Raw genomic sequence first — 18,354 nt, 5'->3', positions numbered from 1 at the left:
AGACCTGACCACTCAGTAGGCAGAGTCTTGTTCCTCTGCGTACATCGAGGTATTAGCTCCCAGCCCTCCTGTGCTAGGGGCTGCATTGCGGGACCCCAGGGGCCCCCTAGACCTGCTGCCATAGTATGAGACCCACCGCCAGGACACTGGGCCAGCCAGGCCAGTCATGCAGATGGCTGTTGAGTTTTCCCTGTTTTTCCTCCTTGACTGTGACCCAGCTTCCACCGCTGGCTGGCCCCTTCTTCTTTTTTTTTTTTTTTTTTTTTGGTACCAGGGATTGAAGTCGGGTCCTTGCGCTTGCGCAGCAGGCGGTGAAACCACTGAGATAAATCCCTGGACCTGGCTGGCCCCTTCTTGTGCACGCACAAGCATGTTGAGCGTGGAAGGCTCACTCCACACCACGTGGATGGCCACACCAGCTGTGGGGGCCACAGTCCTCATTTTCTTGGCCTTACATGCAGTGACTGTGAACCACTCCTAAGTTGCAAAGTCAATTAAAAGGCGGGGACTCCCTAGAGCCAGGTGATTGGAGGTTGTTTTTTAGGGTTGGATGGTGAAACCTTCTGGAAATAGAGGAAAAGTGACCACTCATTGCATCTTGGCTGTCCCGAGGTGGGGATGGAAGGCAGGAAGGCCTGAAGGCAGCCTCAGCTCGGCTTGTCAGATGCTCACCTCCCGTTCCCTTCCAAGTGCTGAGGAGATTTGATCTCCATTGAGTTTCAGCTTCTGTGGTTTGCTTCTTGTGCAGTCATCACAGTGGGTGCAGAGCTGGGCAGTGACTTACACTAATGTGGCCGTGCCCTGTGTGTGTGTGTGCTTTTCAGAGGTGCTTTGCCGAAGTGTGGTTAAGGCCAGAAGGGAGGTGCTTTGTCTGGGATGCACCACGAACTTCATGTTTCACCTCACGAACGACAGGTGCAGTTTTTGGCATTCTTGGATGCGCACCGTTTCCTGTGACCTTTGGTCCGTCCTCTACTTCATCCTTATGGAAGAACCTCTGACAGAACCCAGGAACTAAACCTCCATGATAATGGTGGAAAACATTTAAGAAATGTTTTGAAGACAGAGTGTGGAAATACATGGGAATGGTATGTGGGGACATATCATGTTGGAATGTGGAATGTTTTCTAATGGCAGTGGGGATGATGTGTATTCATTTTCTAGACAGCACAAATGCCAGTTTGTACCAGAACATTCCACATTTTAGGAAAAGGTGTCACTACCATTAATCTGTTCCTTTCCATCCAACAGCCACTACCTAAATTAGGCTTTTATTGCTACTCCTCTGGATTACTATGGGTCTCCTAACTTTTCTCCTGGTCCTTACTCTTTTCTAAATACAGTTTTGGAGACACCAGATGGTCAAACCCAGGTGTGACTGGATTAAAGCCTTCAGTGGCTTCCTGCTGCCTAACGAACAGAGCCCAAACACTGCAGCTTGGCAGCAAAGGTCCTGCCCTGAGGGGCTCCAGCCTTGCTTGCAGAACCCTCAAGCTGGGACGCTGAGTCCAGGTTGATTTGCCTGCTTGCTTTCCTTGATCACTCTTTGCCTTTCCCTCCACAGGCATTGGCTTAGAATGGTAGTTATATACTGCCCTCCTTCGGGCGGCGGAATCTGGCCTCCCTTCATCCCTTCCAGGTCATTGGTAACAGTAATCTTTCTTTTAGCTCTGCTCAGATACTGAAAGCATGGTAGTTGTTTCTTTGTGTTACTGCTGCTTGTGTACATGTCCTCTTTATGGTATGTCTTTTTACTAGATTACAGTTTGGGCCGGCAGGGCTGTGTCTTTGGCCTTCATCATCACTTGTGGGAGGGGCTGGTGGGGGAAGGCTTGGGTGAGACCCCCTTCCCTTTCTGCGTTCTTGCTTCTTTCAGTCACTGCTGTGAAGTTGGTATGTTTTGTGAGGTACTGGCGCATGTTGATGTGCTAGTCTGCCCATAGCAGACTAACGGTTGTACCCTTGGGTACTCTAGTTCCCAATCTGGTTCTTAGGTTGCAGAGCCTCTCACACCTTCCCAGCCATGTCTCCTGTCTCCTGAGGCAGCAGCCACCTCCCTCCCAGACCTCGAGCCTCCGCCCAGCTGGGGCCCCTCCTGCAGTGCCACTATCTTGCTGCAAGGTCTAAAAGGAAGAATGCTATGTTTTATGCCCAAAACCTTATTTTGCCCACGTCCTTATTTTCTTGGGCATATTTCCTGTATCCCAAGTCAGATTCTATGATAATTATGGGTCTCTATTATTCTTATTTTCACCTTCAATTCTTTAATTATGTCACCTAAGATCTGCAAAGTATTTCTCAGGCCTTAAATTGTCCAAATGCAGAGCTGCTCTGTTTATACACTACTTCTAACCTTCTCAAGTTCAAACACAGAGCGACTCTAAGTTTATATCCAGTTCCAAGTGATCCAAAAGACCACCGTGCTTCTGGTCTCTCTCAGGTTTCCCGCGTGACTTTCCTTCACTTGTCTGTTAACTTCTCTATCTGTGCAGTTTCAGTCTATTATCTAATAACAATGCTCTGGTTAAGACTTTGATGGAATAAAAGGTTGAAAGATGAGTGAATTAGACTTTTTTGGGGAAGGGAAAGACTTACATATTCCTGTGTCCTTACCATTTCTGTCTTCCTTTTGTAACTATTGTATACCCTTTTTTAGATGTTATGAGCATTTGTGAAAGACTATTGATTCAAAGCCATTGTGTTAGTGTGAAAATTGGAATTCAACAGATATTTATATTTGAATGTATTTTATGGAGACTTCCGAGCAGGAGTCTGGAGAGCTAACACGTAAATAAAAGATAGCCACAACCCTTACAGAGGTAGAGACAGGAGCGCATCAGTAGACTGCAGAAAGACCTGTGCCTAAGCCAGTCTTGCAAGGTCTGTTTACCATTCAGGGCCCACTCACAGCAAGTGCCGTTGCCTAGCAGAGTCAGCAACTATGGCACCCAAGCTAATCAAATGATCAGATCTCTGCAGACACCAGAGCGACTACACGAAAATGACCAAATTACAAAGAATTTGTGTCAAGTGAAACTCATAGCAACTAACCACAGTGAACTTTGCTTTAGAAAGTATTTCAAGATCTCAAAGTGCTATTGTGATTGTCACAGAGAATGTCAGTCAGCCTGATTCTGAAAATGTGCCAGATCACCTGTGGTAGGAGCTCGGGAATAGCGGCCGTTGTTTATTAGATGCTGGGCAGGTGTAGGTGTCACACCCTGTCTCCCTCAGTCTTTCTCTCTTCAAGTGGGAAGTGGGAAGTGGGAAGTGTCCCTCGTGTAGGGAGGCAGTGCTGGAGCTGGGCTTAAAACCAGACAGTTTGGCTTTGGGATCTCTGCTCTTAACCATAACCTACACTGCCTCTCAGCTACTCCGATGTTCTCCAACTTGTGCATGCACGAAAGTCATCTTGGGGAGTTGCCAAGATGCAGATGCTTAGGCCCTAACTGGAGAGCAGGACTCAGTAGGCCTGGAGCCAGGCCTAGGAATCTGGAAGTAAGCCAGCGTCTCTTCTCCCGAATGTAGTTCCGCAGCTGCATTCCGAGGACGTCGTGTGTCCCTTTGTGAAATAACAGCACACAGCACCCTAGAGCTCCTCGCTCTACCCCAGGATCCCACGGGGCCATGTGTGGGATGTGGGCCTCAGGGAGGGGCTGGCCCGAAACGAGCTGTGACGGGTCCGATCACGCGTGTCCCTCCGCGACCTCTGGAGAAACAGAGCTAAGAGAATTTGTATCCCCGTATTGGAAGAGATTTATTACCGGCACTGGCTCCTGTCATCACAGAGCTGGTGAGTCCGAGCTGCGGGCCCGGGACAGCAGCGGTGCTCTGCATCTGACGGGGAGTCCTCAGGGTCCCCAAGACTGAGGCTGGCTTTCGAATGGCTGCGCTTGTCCAGGCCCCGCAGGGAGGGCAATCTGCTCTGCCTAAAGCTCGCTGCTGTAAACGCCGAGCTCATCCAAGCTGACGTGAGATAACCCATGACATCCCTCAGTCCCTCTGGGAGCCACAGGTAAAATCCCACGATCAGATCAACAGCTGCTGGGCCAGGTGACCATAATCACTAGGTGGGTGACGATGGAATGGGCCCTAACAGTTGGTGGCTTTGGCTTGGCTCGTGAGAGTTGTCCCACTTGGTTTGGTCTAAGATTTGGATTACTGGGAGTTGCTAGCTAATAAATTCTACATGAAAGTCTGTACTTCCGGTTTCTTGGAGAAAAGTACTGGTGAGCTGGCAGTGCTGTGTGGCACATGTAGCTGAGTCCCAGATGCCCCTGGGGGAGGAGGTGGCAGTCTCCGTGTCCCCGCTGCTTCCCGCTGCCACTCACTTGGTCCACTGCATTCACTTCTGTGAGCTTCAGAGCGCTGCCCAGCCACAGGCGCACAAGTTTCTGACCCTGGCCTTGCTAGCTGCGAACATCGCCGCCAGCTCCATGCTGCTGATTAAAAATGCCAAAGGTGAGCCCTTCTCCGGGTGCCTGTGACTCGCCCTTTGCTTTTCGATTCCTGGGCCCCTGTTCCCGTGGGAGGTGATAGAAGCTTCGAACCATCGAGTGTGGCATCACCAAGTGGGGTCACCAGACAAAAAGAGCGAGGAGCCCTGGTGCCCGAGGAGAACCTGCTGATTTGGGGTGGGCTTGAGTTAGTGCGTGGAGCAGACTCTGATGTCCGCATGAGCTCTGCTTGCTCCCTGAGTGCTGGGGTCCCTTCAGCCAGGACAAGGCTTCTGTTCCGTGACGGGAAAGCATTCCTCAGAGGGCCGAGGGCAGGGCAGCAGCACATGCCCAGTGGACACAGGGCCAGCGTGGTGACAAAGAGCCACACTGAACTGGCCTGGGAGGGAGGTGGAGAAGGAAGGCGAAAGGCAGGGCCCATGTGTCTGCAGAGTGGGAAAGGGGCTGCGGTGACAGAGGCGCTGAGAGGACCACGCCCTGCTTTCCTGGCCATGCCGTCCCACGTTCACGTCAACATGCTGTGGCTTTTCTTTTTTCCCAACAAAATGTATATAAATTGCCTTCAGGACCTCAGAAATTAATTGTCAGGCATTTGGTTTGCAAAGGTGCTCTATGTCTTTGTGTTCAAAAAATGTATTTCAGATGGAGAGCATTACTTGGGTTTCTCCAGAAGTCGTTCTTCGCAACGGCAGGTGGGGAAGGCCAGGGTCTCTGTCAGCCCCTCGGCAAACCATATTTGACTATAAATTTATGCTCCATAGGACACACAGATATAGACATACCCTGGAACATTTCCAAAGTTTGTTTTGGATCTTGGCATTTGGTTACTGTTTAATAATCTCAATCAATGATAGTTTATAACAATCATAAGTGCATTAGGTTGAAATAGCTGCTGTGTTCCATTTCGCCATGAATGTTTTGGCTTTCCTAGAGCGGATATTGGAATACCAATTTCTTGTGAAAAGTGAAAAAAAAAAGTATTCTTTGATTCTTGTGGATAAATTTCATGAAAATTATCCAGGGTGGTAGGGGGAGAGAAAGCGAGAACATAGATTTGAATATCTGATGTTAGATTTCTGCTTGGGAGGTGTATGCTGTTCTCTAGGTGTTCCATTCTTTGACCATTTCCTAGAATTTTCTTTTTCTATTAATTTTGAACATATTAAGGTCATCATTAACTCTGTCCAGTTGCTTATTGTCCTCTTGAATAGCTTTGTAGCTTTCTTTTATTATTTTTACTTATCTTTTTACTGCAATGTTTGCAGTACATGATATTTACCTGGTTTTGGTGAATTGGTACACACATTTAACATATCTTGATTATATTTTAAAATCTACTTAGTAGTTTGTTTATATACACCATTCCTTTAAGTCAGAGGAAAGGAAATAGTATACTCAGCAAAAGTTTTGTGCTTCAGATGGTGCCTTTGGAATGATTTTAGTGATTTACTGACTGCAGCTCTTGGGAGATGGCAATGCCCTTCTCTTAGGACCTGTGAACGTACTTGGCAAGGAGACAAAATAAGCTTAGTTCCCAGGGCTGTTGCAGTTAACATCTTTCTTCTCTGCTGGGATAACAGGCTCTGTGTAAGATGGTTTTGGAAATAAACTTTAGATCCTGGGGGTGATTTCTGATCTTCAGGGTAGTGGTGCTTTGACTTGGAACAAAGGCTGAGCTGTTTCCTGCCGCTCTGATGCAGGTGAAGGGTGGAAAGTAGCAAGAAGTACATTGTGTTGTAGGAAATTAAATCAACAGCTCAGAGGAAGTCTGTTTCTTTTTGAAGTAGAATAATTTGTATTTGCATAATAGAAGTGCTCAAACTGACCTTGGCATTTATGTGGCATAATGTATAGCACATTTTTTTAACAAGGGAAACATGAATTGTGAAGGACACTGTGCCTTATAATAGCTCGCAGATTTTGTTCACAACTCCTTCGTCTTCATTCTGGCTCTCCGTTCTCTTTGAACATAGACAGATGCTAAGGGACGTGCAGTACCTGCACTCCCAGGCTGCTGAGGTGTTGGTGAGGCAGACTTCTGGCGCCGGGGCCCACCACGTACCCCCGGGACTCTCAGTGGAGAACAATGCAAATGACTTGTCTGTGTGACCACTTAACTAATTTATAATCTCTCGTTAGTGCTGAGTGTGCTCGCTCACTGCTCAGACCAGCCCTGAGGAGAGGCTGAGGGTGTCGTGGCAGGGCAGCCCAGGGCGAGGGGCAGGGACAGAGCAGGAACCCTGAGGGGACTTGACCTTGCAGCCACACAGGCTCACTCCTCTACACTGGGGATCAGTCATGTGGTGTTGGGGCTTGAGTCACTTTCTGCTCACTGTGGATGATGTTGTAAGTTTGGCAACAGGAACGTCTTCTAAGCGGACGGTTAGATCTGAAATAGTCAGTGGGCCCGGAGGTAGGAGCACTGCCTTCCATACCATGGAGTCATCCTTGGGTTGGCTGGGGTGTCCTTCAGGGACTCGCCCGTCATTTGTACGTGAGCCAGTATTTAGGTAGTGGTTAAAAAGTTGACCAGAAAAATTATATATTTCCCTCAAGGTCATAAATGGAAAAGTAAGAAATCCAGAGGAAAAATTCCACCTTCTATTAACATTAGTAATGTCTGTGCCTTTAAATGCTAAACTTCATAAGGCATAGGTATTTTGAATTATTTTGTTTGGAAGAGAGGCATGGGAAGAAATTATATGCTTCTTCATGTCACTCAGAGGCCTGGTCCATCAAAGCTAGAATAATTATAATATTGGGGTGACTTGGTTTTTCTCTTGTTCTTGTCAGATTGTTCTCATTCATGTGCACGTCCTCTAACAGCTTCCCTGGTGGGGTGCATCTAGCTGAGTGGCTTCTGGAGAACATAGCCATTATTGAGCTTAATTGTCTTTCACTTACTATTCCAGTGACATTTTATTATGGTGAGATAATTTGCAAGTCTAATTTACCTATGTAGCTATTGCTTATGTGAATTACAATGTTTTAGAATTTCAAGGTTCTGAGGTTATTTTTGTCTTTTAATGGCCCTCCTAATCAAGCTGTCTTCTGTTATTTTCTTTAATCTTGACAAAAAAATAAGATTGATTTGGATGAAACTTTAGCCTTGGGATTATTAAACCCAAATGGTCACATAAGACCTGGAAACTGGCAGGTTCTAAGAGACGAATCCAGAAGTCCCAGCAAGATCACTACAGAATGATAACAACAAGAAGAACTGTCATTTTCCTGGTGTTTTCTTGGTTGTGAACTCCTTATATACATTATCTTAAGGCAACCAACTAGGAAGGTAGTAATATAGATCATAATCCTCTCTTTTGGATACAAGGGCTTTCAGCATTCCACTCTGCTAATGCAGTTTTCTTGGATTGGCTTCCATCTCCCCACTATTAAAAATATTTTATCTGATCCAAACGGTTTTATTGAGATATAATTCATGGAACCATACCATTTTCCTGTTTAAAGTGTACAGCTTTATAGTTTGTAGCATATTCACAGAGATCGACAACCATGACCACAATCAATTTCAGAACATCTTCATGACTGCCCAAAACCCCACAGCCAGGAGCAGTTGCTCCGCTCTCCCTGCATCTGCCCTTGGAGCCACTCATGTACTGTTTGTTTGGAAGGATTTGCCTACTCTTGGTGTTTCACGTAAATGGAACCATGTAAGTGGTCTTTTATGACTGGATTATTTCACTTAGCATAATGTTCTGCAGGTTTATCCATGGTCTGGTATGTATTAGTACTCCATTTCTTTATTGTATGTCTACATTTTATTGAATAGAATGTCACACATTTGGTTCACCCATTTATCAGTTGGTGAGCATCTCGGTTGTTCTGGGGTAGTGCTAGACTATTTCCCATCTGCAGTGTGGAAGAGTTTTAATTTCTCTACACACTGGCTGACATTACTTATTTACCTTTTGGATAATAGAGGTCTTAGTGGTTGTAAAGTGGTTTCTCATTGTGGTTTGTATTTTCACTTTCCTAGTGATTAATGTTGAACATCTTCCCATGTGCTAATGGGGCATTTGTATATCTTCCTTTGAGAAATATTTATTCAGATCCTTTAAGTTAGATTTTTTTTGTTTTTATTGATTTGTAAGAGTTCTTCATGTAATCTAGAGAAAAGCCTGTCATTCGTTATAGAAGTTGCAGTACTGTCTCTCCTGTTGTGAATTGTCACTTCACTTTTTTAATGCTGACCTTCGAAGCACAAGTTTCTAATTTCAGTGAAGTCCAATTTATTTTTTGTTGCATCTGTTTCTGTTGCAAAATCCAAATTGATGAAGATTTACCCCTATATTTTGGTCTAAGAGTTTTATGGGTTTAGCTCATCTTATGTTTACAAGCTTTGTTCATTTTGAGTTACTTTTTGTGTACGGTGTGAGGAAGGAGTCCAAATTATTCTTTTGTTGGTGGTCTTTTTTCTTTTTCTTTTGGAGGCATGGACTTGCTGTGTTATGTAGGGTGGTCTTGTACTCTTGACCTCAAATGATACTCCTGCTTCAGCCTCCAAATAACTGGGACTCAGGAAGCACTTCTCACCCAGCCACCTTCTTTTTTTCCATGTGGATATTTAGTTGTTTCACCACACACCTTGCAGTTTTGAACTTTGATTTCTTCCCAGAATGTTTTTCTGCTTGCTTGGCCATTGAATTCCTTTAAGTCAGCTCAGATGCCCACTCTGAGACATTGTTTGGCCCCCTCAACCTAACGTGCTCGCTCTCCTTTTAACTCCTCACCCTTTCATGGGTATGTGTCTTTTATTTCTGCAGAGCTGAGGCCAGGGAACTGCTTCTTTGACCCTTTGGACTCCGCTAAGTCCCCTATGCCATTGCCAAAGGTAATGGGTGCCCGAAGAGCAATGGGTTTTCCTTGGTCTTCTCATTCTGAGACTCTTTAAGTTCTTATGATGTTACTGAGTTTGAGGTACAGGAGGTAACCAAGGGTGTTACATCTGTTTCATGGTGCTATTCTGTAATTCTCATGACCCAACTGACAATTGTGTTAGGTAAATTAAAAATCCTAGTGTCTACTGCGTTTGTAAAAGAATAGTATTTTGACATTCATAGAAAGGATTTAGTAAAAATCACCTAACATTTGGTCTTTGCATGAAAGTAATTGAGGGACAAGGTTTCATTGATGAGAAAGGATCGACAGAACAAGGTTCATCTTTCGTAGCACAGCGGATCAATGAACATCCTTCAAATCAGTGTTGCTCTTTTCCGGATTATACATTAGCGATTCTGCCACTCCCAGGGTTAATAGAGCACTGTTGACTCTGGTGTCTATCTAGTTGAGAGATGAGGTTGCATTTGATGAGCAGTACTGTAGGTCGTTTTGCATATCTCATGGGCTCCCTTTGACGACTGACAGGATGGGATCTGTCGTAGGCAGTGTCTGGCGAATCAGAAGAGGTTTTACAAGGTGCACGTGGGTCCTTTCTGAAGTTTGTGTTACTGAACTCCCCACCTATGCTGATGTGTGCTGACTTCTGTTTCCATGATGTTCTCAAGAAGGTGACACTCATCAGGTTGGCATTGCTTGAGACTCAGATGGTCTCATAACTGTTATATATAAGATCCTTCCAGATATAGTCAGCACTCCCCCCAGAACTCCAGTGAAGCCTACAAGAGGAAAGGAAAAGGCTTCTCAACAACACTGTCCCTCAGGACCAACACAGGACACTACCTAGGAAACTGAAAGTGGTCCTGACCTCTCCCAGCATTTCTAGTTCTGCTGGAGGCTTTCTGAACATGGTGAGTGTGGGAGTCACACAGATCTCCACCCGCCCCCCCCCACTTCTGAGACCTTAGCATGGTCTGCATGATAAGATGGTTGGGTTGGAGACAGCTGTTTCAGGGACTCCGAGTGGTGTGAAAGATCACTTCCACAGAATTCCCCTCAAAGTGCACGTGTGCATCTAGCATGAACTGTAGTATGCATTTTTATAGGGTGCGTGCTTGCATTTTTATCGGGTTTGTACTGTGCAGTAGGGATGGGTTTCCAAAGACACCTCCGATTAACTTGGTGGGATCCCCTCCAGATAAGTAGGGTAGTTTCGGGGAATACTAGATACTGCTCAGGATGCTTCTGCGTGGGTGCAGGAAGTAACTTTGGTCTCCTATGGACTTCCTCACCTTTTATCTGTGCCTTGCTGAGGGCTTTTATCATCTCCACCCTGTGCTGTGGCTCTAGCTATCTATCTTGTTATCTCCCTTCTTGTTTTTTGCATTGCTGGCCTCATGATGTTTGCTTAATATTTATGGTAATCACTGATATTATACAGCAATTATTTACCACTCTCAGCTTTCTGGGCAGAGATAAGGTTGCATTTCCAACTTGGTTTTGGCTCATGACTTGCTTTGGCCAATGAAATTTGAGCAGAGGGATGCAAACCACTTTTGAGTGGAGGCATTTAACAGCCAGGGCTCAGTTCCTACTTTTTCCTTCTGTGAACGTGATGGTGTATTGAAGTGGTGCCTCAGTCCCCAGTGACTGTGATAATCTAAACTCATCGCCAGCCTACATGTAATTATATAAGGAATACATGTTGACTTTGGAATTGGCTGTAAACAGCACAACAGCACAACTATTCTGACAGATACACACTACACCTCTGATTTCCAGTATGGTAGCCACCAACCACATGTGGCCCCTGAACTCTGGAAATAGAGCTAGTCTAAATATATGAAATGCACACTGGATTTTGAAGACTTTGATGAATTCTTTTAGTAATTTTGAATATTGATTATATGTTGAAATGATAATATTTTTGATTAGATAAAATATGGCATCAAATTGATCTCATCAGCTTCTTTTTCTTTTACAAGAATTACACATGCCTTGCAATTACATTATTTTTCTATGGTATAGTGCTATGAGCTTATTGAAGACAGGGGCAGGATTTGTTTCATACTCTTACTCCAAAACATCTAATAGTAACTGGGATATGGGTGTTAAATAAATGTAATTTTAACTAGTAAACTGTCATGTCTCCATTCACATGTAGTTTAACATTTAAAAATAATGCAGTCCTCAGCTGAAGCTTATTTGTATTTTTATGTCTAACAATACCTTCTTTTAGTTCTTTTACTTGAAGAATAATAATTCTTGCATCTTTTTAAATCAGAAAATTGAGTGTTGTATTTATGTTATGTTAACGTTATACTAATGTTCTAAAAATGTTATGCGCTGCAGAAATTCTGCCCATTAAGTCCTGGCCTGGATCATATTAGTCTCTCCTCACGGTTAGCGTTTTCTTGGTTTTATAAAAATAACCAGTGCCTCTGTTCGTTGGGTCGTACTTGTGGCCTTTATCTCGCAGGTTTACCACTTACGTTGGGTATTAAGTTATCTTGCCCTTTGTGTGAGGCTTAGTGCCCCGACCCACAGGACACCAGGAAACAGCGATGAGTACCGGGCTCCACATGCGCTCCACGTGGGGCCCCCGCCTGGGTGGTGGCAGCTCTCTGGGTTTCCAGGTGTGGGGGGCAGAACAGGTGGAGACCAGAGGAACAGAGGGCCTGCCGGGTGAGGGTGGGAAGCAGGAAGCCCCTGGTCTGTCGCAGCTGTTGGCCGGGAGTGCGTGAGCCCAGAAGGAGCCCAGGAAGGTGCTCTCGGGCTGTTTCATCAGCCGGCCAGGAGGGGAGGAAGGTGCGGTACAGGCGCCCCCCAAACACTGCAGGGTCAGCGAGGACTTGGCCACTGCCCAGCGCCTGCACTCCCACGCGTGCGCAGTTAGCGCGCCTGTGGCCACAGGCAGACAGAGGCGCGGGGCGGCCACCCAGCGTCAGCAGCGAGCCTCTCTCTGGTGGTGTCTGAATTTCGCATCATTTTTACTTTCTTTTTTCCTGTACCTTTGAATTTTTTCCGCAGCGAACATTTATCATTTGTATACTCCGTAAGTAATTTGACCTACTAGTTTTGCACTGTGAGTAACGTCAGGACAAAGGTTAGGAACCCAGCCAACTAAAAGGTGTTTATGTTGTTTGCATTTTGTTGAATGCAAGTTATATTAAAGTGTCCTGTTATTATAAATCAAGAAGTAGTCAGAAATGGACTAAGCCAACACACTGTTTATTAGGGAGTGTTTTAAATGTTCGTATTTGCAGGACGGGCAGGCCCTCCCTGTGTTAGGGTATAGTAGATTTCCTACCTGACAAAGGAAAATAGCTGCTTCAGTTCAAGAAAACGTCTTATCTGGAAGCAAAGGCTTCTTCAGAAAGAAAAAACACTCTTGTACGATTATAGAGGACTTGGGAATGCTGCCACGCGGGCACCTGCTGAATAATGTGTTTTGAGGCAGGCTGCCAAGTTTTGTCAAAGAAAGGCAAGTGCAGGGCTTGTTTTGCAGTATCTGGAAGACTTGGAACTCTAATTTCTTGGAAAATCTTTCTAAAATAAAGTCTGTGTGAAGGCATTGTACCAAAAAAAAAAAAAAATTACATGTAGCAAGAGAAAAGGCAAAACAAAATGTAACTTGTGAGATGAAAAAAGGAAGGCCCTTCTCAGAGACTGGCCCAGCTGGGGTTCGCCCAGGCCCAGCAGCCTCGTGGGAGCGCTTCCTGGAAGATTAAAGACACTGAACTCCTGAGCAAGGGAAAAGTAGAAAATTAGCCTTCACCCTCAGCTCACTTTTCTTTAGCTTTAAAAACATGCAAAAGGGAAGGTGTCACATACCCAGAACATCCTGCATTGCTGGGGGTCTCGAACAGGTCATTCAGGCTTTCTCCTGTGTCCATTCTGGAGGGGTCAGGCTGTAAGAGCTGCCAATGGTCTCTCCTACGCTTTCTATTGGAAAGTAAAGCACAAGCTATTTTATTATTTTTGACATACAGGATTTGTACTCTTTGATACATATTAGCAAAAAAAAATTTTTTTGATGAAGATCTGATTCTTGTATGGTATGAAAGCCATGGGGATCACTTTGTAGCCTTGCATGCAGCTGTGAAGTGTCCCCTAGGCCCCCAGGTTCTGCACACCCCTGAACCTCTGCATGGCTGTGGCAGGGCTGAGGGACTGGCAAGAAGAGCCCAGCTCCTTACAGGCCCTGTCTGGTCCAGGAGGCGGCAGAGCAGGGCAGGTCCCTTTGGGCGTCCCTGCTGCTGAGGACTCTGCCCCCGGGCTGCAGCCGCTCAGGGTCTGGGTGGTGAGAGCCAGGGGTTCTGTGGGTGCTGCCCATGGCAGTGCACACGGGAGGCAGGGAGGAAGCCGTGCTGGGCAGGACGGTGCCTCCTTCTGTCTGCAGTGCCTGCGAGCTGATGGGAGCGAATCCAGCTGATTTTTGCACAACCTTTGACTTGTGGATGGATTCTGGGTGACCCTAAGACCTGACTGCCCAAAGTAGGGTGACCTTTAAGCCTACCTGATGTGTCTTCCATACTGCAGCTGAAGGCAACTTGTGGGCAGTGTAGCCTTCAAATCTGTGTGTGCCCTCCTGGTGATCACAGAATGAAAATACAAACACTTAATGCAAGAAAGAAGGAGGAGATACCAGGCAAAGGTGGGCCGGGCTCGCTGAAGAGAAGATTTCCCCTTAGCCAGGGCAGGAGCCAGCCACGAGAAGGTCTGGGGCCAGATATTCTGGGGAGCCAGGGGGCCGCGGGGGAGGCTCACAGGGTTAAGGAACACAGAAGGCCGGCCAGCGTGTGGGCGGGAGAATGAGGGGCGGCCACCCCAGGGGGGCTGGAGGACGACACAGTCCGCATGGGGCCTCCTGGCTCTGGCTGCGAGGTGGAGACCTGGGGTCAGGGGTGGGGAGTTTAGAAATCCAGGGTTCGGATGGAGATGGGTGACTCGGACAAGGCTAGGGCTGACTGAGGGGGCCAGTGTCAGTGCTCTGGGCCTGCAGGACTCGCTGAGGAATGCTTACAGCAGAGTAAGAATGAGCAGGAAGTGGGGCGGATTTCTTTTTCTTGGTACTAGGGGTTGGACTCAGGCCCTTCCCGCTGAGCTACACCCCAGCACTCCTTGATTTTTTTGAGAGAAGATCTTGCTACGACGCTAAATTGCCCAGGCAGGGCTGGAACTTGTGATCCTCTGGCCTCAGCCTCCCAGAGAGTTGGGTTTCTGGCGTGAACCACCATGCCCGCAAGGCTGATGCTTACGTTTTGGATTTGAGCTGCATATTAAGTATGGAAGAGATTAGAGAAGCAACTTGAACCTCAACAGACAGGCTGGGGTTGGTGGCTTAAATCTGAAAATCATTGGTGTGAAAAGATGGCTAAAGATATAAATCAATCCTGTAATTTTCCTTCAGCAGCACAGCTCCCCTTAGGGGGAAAATCTCCTTTATGAACAATGTGGTAATTATTACTTACTCCTTGGGCTTTTGCTAGTAGTTGATTATCAGGCAATTAGAGTAACCACACTGTTTCTCCCTGATAATCAGAGCTAATTTGCAAGTGCTGGTGCTGGTTGGGCTCCTCTTGCCATCGAGGGCCAGGGGCTTTGTGCAGGGTCCGGCTCGGCCTTTTCATCCTTCTTCATTGCAAACCTGGAGGAAGTTCAGGGGCAGGGCCTGTCCCTTGAGCACCTCATCTCAGCTGTGCCCTGAGGTGGAAGCCCGGCACCGACCGTACCCACAAGCAAGGCTTCTGGTCACTCAGTGTCCACCCAGTGACACCTGGCCCGTCGCCCACTGTTTTGCATAGATTCTCTTTAACTTTTATCAAGATACCTGCAACATAGGGAGTTTTATTTTTCCTTCTTCACAATGAAGAAACAGAAGCCTAAGGCCATATGCCTGGAAATGGCAGAGTCAGGACCTGATCTAGGTCAGCCTGTTCCTGAGTTCATCTACTGTTTTTATTCTACCAGGCTGTTAAAGTGCCCGGATTTCCCCTAGTTTATTCCCCTATGGTGTTCTCCTACCAGTCAGTTCCTGTCTCTCTGCCCAAATACCCAGTGACCTACCACCTACTTCTCTTGTTTTAAAAAGAGCTCAATCTCAGAAGTGGCCTATATGTCCATCAACAGATAAATAGGCAAAGAAAATATGGTATTTATACACAACGGAGCACTACTCTGCCATAAAGAAGGGTAAACTTGAGTCATGCATAGGGAAATGGATGCACTCTGAGACCATAATGTGACGTGAAGTAAATCAGATACATGAGCTTAAATAACACATGATTTCTCTTCTATGAGAAACCCCAAATAAAAATAAAGAGCAAAATGAAAGATAGATCATAGGCAGTAGGGAGACAGAGCTGTCTCACAAGGGAAGGGATCAGGAGATGCAGGGAGGGGCGGGAAAGTGGATGAAAAAGGGATTTAGATATGTTAAGTACAGGTGCAAACTCCATGCAGGGAATGTGATTATTATGTCCTGCTCTCATGTACTAATAAAAAGAAAGAAGGAAATGCTAGATAAAGAAAAACAAGTAAAACACTGGCTGCCAGAGGCACTGGTGCCCTTTGGGGTGCTGCTCTGTGTTAGGACAGCCCGCCCTCACAATGCCCACCCTCTGCCCACCCCACCCCCCACTGCGCTGCCACTGGGCCCCCAGACCCCTCTGGGTCTCCCGCACACCTGCCAGAGCCCGGGCTTGGCTGTACCTGAAGTTGTGATCCCGAGCCAGGCTGTCACTGGTAGTCTGCTTTGCTCGGCTCCCCAGGAAGGGGCAGGCCCGAAAGTTTCCTGCCTCTCCCAGCACAGCCAGACTCCTTTGCTCCTGCTCTGCTCTCAGCCCAGGCAGCACAGTGTCCTGTCTTTGGTTCATCCCCATGTTCGCTCACCTCTCCCACCACGAGGGCCCAGGTGTGCAGCTCCCGCCTTCTTCCTGTGGCCTTCCGGAAACTGGACTTTTGCCTGTTGTCCCAGTCCCTGGCCTCGGAGACCTTCGGCCTCTGGACCTTGAGGACTTTGACTTTGGTGACACTGGCCTCTCACGGGCACTGCCACACTGCAGGCCTGCCCGGTGCTGGAGAGGCCCTCCTGGCTGAGGGCCCGTGACCTTGTGCTGTGCTCCGTCTGTCTCCTTGCCTGCCGGAGGGGACCTTCTTCTCACCTCATCTGCTGCCTTTCCTGTCCATAGGCTTGGTGTGGCTCCTGTCCATGTGGACATCTGGCCACTTAAGCCTGGTCCTGGCTGGCTCCGTGGCCTTAGGCCCAGGTCCCCATGTCCTGTCTTACTTGCTCTGCAAATCTCTCCTGCTGATTTTTCTGCTCCCACTCTCACATGAATGACAGCAATGAGGTCATAAACCCAGACTGTCTCTTAAGAGCAAGGAGAATGTGTTAGCACTTTTTTTTTGGTACCAGGGATTGAACTCAGGCCCTTTCGCTTTTGAGGCAGGCTCGGCACCACTGAGCTACATCCCCGGCCCAGTGTGCTAGCACTCTTCGGCAGACAGCTCAGTGTCCCTCAGCAGCAGCTCCACCAGAAACCAGCCCTCACATCTGGATCCCCTCCCCATCCCTGTGGCCCTGTCCTGAATCTTCAGTCCCTTTCTGGGGCAGGGCAGGTGCTGAGTTCCAGGGACTCTGAGGGTCAAGACTCAGCAGAGAAGCTGGCCTGGTCAATTACCCTGTTGTCAAGCCACACTGGAGCCTTTCCGTCCCTAGCACGTCATCTCCTGGGTAACTGGCTCCGAAGTTCCCCACTGGGACCAGTCGGTGTCTTGTCCACTTCTAGTCATCCAGTCCCTCCTCCCCTCCCCCTCCCTCTTCCTCTCCTCCTTCTCCTCCTCTTCCTGCTTCTTTGCTCTTTTTTTGTTGTAAAATTTCTTCCACATCTGCTCCTGTGCCCCTCTCCCTACTCCCGCTCAACAGTGGGTCCTCTGCCTCACCCACCCTGGCCAGCACACTTTTCCCGAGCCAGGGTGCTGAGCAGGCTGCTCTTCTGTCCAACCCGCTTCTGGCAGGGCCCTGAGGTTCCAGTGGCTCAGTGTGGCATCAGACTCCGCTGTGACCTGCTGCTCTACAGCTGAAGTTCCATTTCTGTCACTGCTGTCCATGCACGTAACTCATGGTCAGACTAAGTCCACCTCGGCTTTGCCTGCTTTGAAGAGGACTTGAATACGCTCAGCTCTGCAGAGGAAGCTGCCGCACATGTGGAAGTCTAACTGCAGCGTCGCTTCTTTTAAGAGCTTTGCTGATTGTTCTCATTCTCAGCAAGAAATTATAGACTTTCCTGATTTTGAAGTAAATCTTCTTAGGGTCATCTCTGATCATTTTTATGGAATCACTCAGTTACTCTGTAGTCTCAGCTTTCATGGTTTCCCACTATCATTTGAACATTTCCTGAAGTGCTTGCTTGATGTTTGGTTATTCCAGTTGTTGTCGGGACTGGTTTTTCCTTTTCCCTGACCTCTGCCCGCCCCATAGCTAATAGTGTCTGTTGCATACTTAGAGGACTTCCGGCTTTGGAGTCCTCTGGGATTGTGTATCATTTTGCCTGGAAGGAGCCCAAACACTGTAACTAAAATTGTCCCCCTGGGTATGAAGTTGGCTTTATATTACGTTATTTGTGTCTTTTCAGTTTTAATACAGTGTTTAATTTAGTTAAGAGATAACGGCCTAAAAGATTTAAACAAGCATCACCAAGTTAACGTTGCAGTGTCCAGTTTTGCTGATATGACTGTCCTCTGTGTCACAAAGCTCTATCGACTCCTTTAAAACGCCTCCAGGCTCATCCCCCTCTGCGCTCTCGCTCCTGGCATCTCGCTTCTGACCTCTCTGCAGCTCCCTGTCACCCTTTCTCCTCACTGCTCTCTGCCTGCAGCAGAACGGCTGCCCTGAAGCAGGTCTGCAGGTGCCATCCCTCTCCGTACACGTTTTCTGCTTCTGTGTCCAAGTCCAGGCGTGGGACCTCCATGCCCCTCTAGATCTCACCCTGGCTGCTTTCCCCAGGGTTCTCTCGTGCCATGCTGTGGCTGTGCC

At 47.3% G+C, this 18,354-nt stretch overlaps 1 protein-coding gene and 1 long non-coding RNA gene across 5 annotated transcripts in view; one reads left to right on the top strand and one right to left on the bottom strand.

Annotated features, from left to right (window-relative positions):
- The window catches only part of Plcl1 (phospholipase C like 1 (inactive)), a 282,823-nt gene that overhangs the window by 104,458 nt on the left and 160,011 nt on the right, over positions 1-18,354 (top strand). The window lies entirely within an intron of this gene.
- On the bottom strand, positions 878-16,975 carry LOC147821402 (uncharacterized). 2 transcript variants are annotated; one of them, XR_015447091.1, is made up of 4 exons: positions 16,029-16,975; positions 13,834-13,905; positions 13,149-13,259; positions 878-10,093 (listed from the first exon to the last, which is right to left on the bottom strand). It is a non-coding gene; the product is annotated as an uncharacterized LOC147821402 (long non-coding RNA). The 2 variants fall into 2 exon arrangements; XR_015447090.1 differs by having other exon boundaries at positions 16,209-16,973.

This window comes from Heterocephalus glaber, unplaced genomic scaffold (genome assembly GCF_053883595.1).
Source record: "Heterocephalus glaber isolate CG9 unplaced genomic scaffold, H.glaber_assembly_v1.0 deba00001743, whole genome shotgun sequence".
Classification (NCBI taxonomy): Eukaryota; Metazoa; Chordata; class Mammalia; order Rodentia; family Bathyergidae; genus Heterocephalus; species Heterocephalus glaber.
This window is presented reverse-complemented; position numbering and strand designations above follow the sequence as displayed.